At 37.8% G+C, this 5185-nt stretch overlaps 1 long non-coding RNA gene across 2 annotated transcripts in view; it reads right to left on the bottom strand.

Annotated features, from left to right (window-relative positions):
* The window catches only part of LOC119062627 (uncharacterized), a 57765-nt gene that overhangs the window by 13790 nt on the left and 38790 nt on the right, over positions 1-5185 (bottom strand). Inside the window, exon 4 of one of the 2 annotated variants that reach the window (XR_008391982.1) lies at positions 2983-4440. The exons of the other annotated variant lie outside the window; for it this stretch is intronic. This is a non-coding gene — a long non-coding RNA (uncharacterized LOC119062627). Of the gene's footprint in view, positions 1-2982; positions 4441-5185 lie in introns of those variants that run through there. 2 annotated transcript variants of the gene reach the window in all.

Below are 5185 nucleotides of genomic sequence, written 5' to 3'. Positions count from 1 at the left end.
GATACTTGCAAATTTACATTTCTGCACTGAACAGTTTACTGTTAAATTATCCACACTAACTTATCTTTAGTTTTATTTCAAATTATTTTTATATACAATTAGAAAAGTTTTTATACTCATTTTTAAACTATGTTTTATGACAGATGAAAATAATTATAGCATCTGAATCATAATCTTAATAAATATCAACCCTGTTTTAAATGTGATGAAATTGTGCATAATAACTTGTCCATGGCAAAATGCCAAAGTAATTCAGACTTACTTCTTTACTACTAGACCCAGCCATGTTCACTTTTTTACATATTATTGCAGACATACTTTGTCTTTCTGTGTATGATGATGATGTTAATTTGATTTTATGAATCTATCATTTTTCCTCTTAAGCAAATTTTCTGTTATAAGAATTCAAATGAGTTATAAAGATGTGACAGGGTGAGACATTTTATTTTATGAAAACAATCAACTTCCTGTAAAGAGCATGAACTAATACAGGTGTGTATAATAGCATTGTTTCCCAACTGGGAGTTTATGCTTTAAATGAAGAAATAAGGTGATTTTTCCAATCAGGGGCAAATGTTTACTTGTAATTCCTTTATTATAGTTGGTGTTAAAACCATTTGTCACTATCCTTATATTGTAAACTCCTTGAGAGTTGGTACCACTTCAAAATCCATCTTTGCATTTCTTTAATATTTTGCCTAGTACTATGTATATGGGAAGTACTTAATAAAGGTTTGATGAGCAGATAGATGATTATGTTTTTAAATTATAATTACTTTGAAGACAGTGATCATAACAAGTAACACATGGAATTAAAAACATTTCCTCCCCCTGGCTGATGCACCTCGTACCTCAGTGGATTGAGCGCAGGCCTGCAAACTAAAGGGTCATCAGTTCAGCTCCCAGTCAGGGCACATGCCTGGGTTGTGGGCCAGGTTCCTGGAGGGGTTGTGCAAGAGGCAACCACACATTGATGTTTCCCTCCCTCTCTTTCTCCTTCCCTTTCCCTCTCTCTTAAAATATAATTCCTTTCAAATTTATTGAGAACTTGTGAAACACAATCCACAGATTATATTTTAAATGTGACCTGCTTTGAAGGATTTGTTCCTCATTCATCTGCTCAGTTTTTTGGGAGGAGTTGTAGGACTTGCTTTTAGGAGCAATCTTCGGTTTTCTTTTTTTAAAAAATGGGAATAGTATCTACCTTGGATAGCTATAGGAAGGATTAGGTGTATGGAAAATTCCTTTGCAAACTAAGCTTTTCAAATGACAGTGTCAGAGGACAGAATATTCCTGCAGGAACTTTAAACTTTAAACATGTTTATTAAAATGAGATACAAAGTGATTTGAATATTATTTTGTTAGAAATAATGTGTGAACCACTTTTTGAAGACACTGATCTGGTAAACACAGCCAAACTTGGAAGACACTGGCAGTTTCAAATCATCTATGCAAAATCACCATTTTTTTTAGAAAGCCATCAAGTTGACAACTGAAAGATTTTTTTAGCATGTGTGACATTACACAGTAAGAAGAGATAAAAATTGAAAAGAAAAATGACAAAATGTGGTATATAACTGCCAAAAGTCAAAGGATACTATGCAAGCTTACCTCTAACTCTGAAAACATGGTAATGTAAAAAAATGATAATAGAATTTGCCTCTGAGAGTAGGCAGTGGAAGTCTTAGTTTTTTTGTTTTGTTTTTTCTCTTTCAACGTGTATATTAAAGTAAAATACAAATGAGGTTTTAGCCTTGTTTGGAAGCTACTTTCTACTCATGGATTTATAGTATCTTGATAGCAAGAAAAAAGAAAAATAATTATATCTTTTCTTGATACTAAAAAAAATACTTATTCGTTTTATATATTTTATTTGAATCAGGATCCAAACATTGCAGTTGGTTAATAAATCTCTTAAGTTTCTTTTTAATATGTCTTTTGTTCCCTGCAATATTGTTGTTCAAGGGACTGATCTTTTGTCCTGTGTATCCCACTTTGAATTTTGTCATTTAATATGTCCCCCCCGTTCTCTGTTTCCTGTAGATTAGCAGTTAGATCTAGGTCTGATCAGATTGAAATACAATGTTTGTAGCAAGAATACTTCAAAGGTGATAGTGTGCATTTCTATTAGAAAGTATATGATGTTTAATGATCTTTTGTGTGGTTATCCACCATTGATGATCATTGCTACAATTCCTTATGCTAATATCTATCCACTCATTTCAGAACTTTCCAAAGACCCCTAAGCCTTAGATGTTACAAAAAGGAAAAATGGGGAGTAGGGGAATTGAATAGAAGTAGTGAAGAAGACTTCTGGCCTAGAAGGAGGCGTAGGTGGAAATACTGTACCTCTTCCCACAATTAAATTTAAGGACAACAAAGATTTAGAAACAAACACAATGAAAACAGAAAATTGAATTGTACTGAAGTCCAACAACAACGAACCATTCGTCCAGACTGGTAAGAGGGGTAGAGTTGATAGTTGGCGATGAGGGATCCTGGCAGGAAAAGGTGGTGGTTAGTGGACCTGGGTGGGTCAGGGACAAAACGAGCAAACCCCGTAAGGCTCATAAGGCAGCTGGCTGACCGAAGACACACATTTGGGCACAGATAAACCAGGCAAAAAAACAGGCAGTGAGACAGACTGTGCAACCCAGGGCCACAGCGACAGGAAATAAAGCCTAAAAGCACCAATTGGAAAAAATTCCGGGGGTTGAGGTGCTGGGAGAGGCTCTCTGGCTGTCAGAGAGTTTGTTGGAGAGACCCACAGGGTTCTGGAGAGTGCACACGCCCACACACCTGGGAACCAGCACCAGGGGGCCCAATTTTCTTGTGGGAAGCAGCAGAGGGGACCAAAATCGGAGAGAGAGTGGAACAAATGCCATTGCTCCCTCTCTGCACTCACCCCCACATACAGCATCACAACCCAGTGAGTAGGTTGACCCACCCTCGTGAACACCTGGTGAGCCTCCACCCCTCATATGTAACGGATATGAACAGACCAAAACATTATGGCTCAAGCAGAAGAACAACTCAAAGCCTCAGAGCCAATACTTCTAAGCAACAAAGAGAAAGCCAAACTTTCAGATGCACAGTTCAAAACACTGGTGATCAGGATGCTCACAGAACTGGTTGATTTTAGTCACAAATTAGAGGAACAAATGAAAGCCAAACTAATTGAAATAAAGGGAAATGCACAGGAAACCAATAGTGATGGAAAGGAAACTGGAACTCAAATCAAGGGAGTGGACCAGAAGGAAGAAAGAAACAACCAAACAGAAAAGAATGAAGAAACAATTTTAAAAAATGAGGAGAGGCTTAGGAAATTCCAAGTCATCTTTAAATGTTCCAACATCTGAATTATATGGGTACCAGAGGGGAAGAGGAAGAGCAACAAGTGTAAAATTTATTTGAACAAATAATAAAGGAGAACTTCCCCAATCTGGCAAAGGAAATAGATTTCCAGCAAGCTCAGAGAGTCCCAAAGAAGTTGGACCCAAGGAGGAACACACCAAGACACATCATCATTACATTAGCCAAGATTAAAATGGAGAGAATTCTAGAAGCAGCAAGAGATAAGGGGACAGTCACCTACAAAGGAGTTCCCATCAGACTGTCAGCTGATTTCTTAAAAGAGACCTTACAGGCAAGAAGGGACTGGAAAGAACTATTCCAAGTCATGAAATCCAAAGACCTACATCCAAGATTGCTCTATCCAGCAAAGCTTTCATTTAGAATGGAAGGGCAGATAAAGTGCTTCTCAGATAAGGTCAAATTCAAGGAGTTCATCATCACCAAGCCCTTGTTATAGGAAATATTAAAGAGATTTAGAAAAAGAAGGTAAAAAGTATGAACAGTGAAAGGACAGCAAACTCACAGTTATTAACAACCACATCTTTACAAAAGCAAACTAAGCAGACAGCTAGATCAGGAGCAGAGCCACAGAAATGGAGATCACCTGGAGGGTTAGCAACAGGGGAGTGGGAGGAGGAGAAGAGGGGAGAAGGTACAGAGAATAAGTAGCATAGACAGTAGGTAGGAAATAGGGGGGAGGGTAAGAATAGTATGGGAAATGTAGAAGCTAAAGAACTTGTGACACATGGACATGAACTAAAGGGAGGGAATGTGGGTGGTAGGGGGTGTGCAGGGTGGAAGGGAATGAAGGGGTGAAAATGGAACTACTGTAATGGCATAATCAATAAAATATATATTTTTAAAAAGCAGTGAAAAGATACAACTTCCAGCCCTGGCCAGGTGGTTCAGTTGGTTGGAGCATTGTCTTATGCATCAAAAGGTTGCATGTTCAATTCCTGATCGGGGCATATACCTACACTGCAGATTCTATCCCCACACTGCAGATTCTATCCCCATTTGCGGTGCACAGAGGAGGCCGTCAATTGATGTTTCCCACATCAATGTTTCTCTCGCTTGCTCTCTCCTCTGCAAAAAACAAACAAAAAACCTCACTAAAAACATGTCCTTGGGTGAGGATTTTTAAAAAGCTAAATATGTAAACAAAAAATATTTTAATAAATACTTCATATGCTATATTTTTTCTCATTCTAATTTCTTTCCTTATTTATTTTCCTCAAGTTGGGGTTCTAAGAGTTAAATTTCAAACACTAACTTGCTTTGCTTAATTTTAGTCCTCTGGGCTTTTGTTACCTCATTAGCTTGGGTGCTTTTGGGAGGGTGGTTTAATGCTCTCTTGGGAGAACACACCACTGTCATTTTGTACAACTTACAAAAGAATGTGATTTTCACATTCTTTAGAGAATTTAGAGATTCATTTTTTTTAAAGATTTATTTTTAGAGAGAGGGGAAGGGTGGGAGAAAGAGATGGAGAGAAACATCAGTTTCTTATGGTTGCCTCTTGCATTCCCCCTACTGGGGACCTGGCCCACAACCCAGGCATGTGTCCTAGACTGGGAATTGAACCAGCATCTCTTTGGTTCACAGGCTGGCACTCAATCCACTGAGCCATACCAGCCAGGGTGAGATTATTTTTTTTTTTAGAAAAAATCTTTACTGAATTTATTGGAGTGATATTGGTTAATAAAATTACATAGGTTTCAGGTGTACAATTCTATAAAACATCATCTGTATATTGTACTGTGTATTCACCACCCAAAGTTAAGTCTCCTCTGTCACTATCCCCCCTTAATCCTCTCCTTCCTTCCCCTAA

The sequence above is a fragment of the Artibeus jamaicensis genome, unplaced genomic scaffold (assembly GCF_021234435.1).
Source record: "Artibeus jamaicensis isolate MK-2021 breed Jamaican fruit bat unplaced genomic scaffold, CSHL_Jam_final contig_465, whole genome shotgun sequence".
In the NCBI taxonomy this organism is placed as follows: Eukaryota; Metazoa; Chordata; class Mammalia; order Chiroptera; family Phyllostomidae; genus Artibeus; species Artibeus jamaicensis.
The sequence above is the reverse complement of the archived record's forward strand: the minus strand, read 5'-3'. Positions and strand labels throughout refer to the sequence as shown.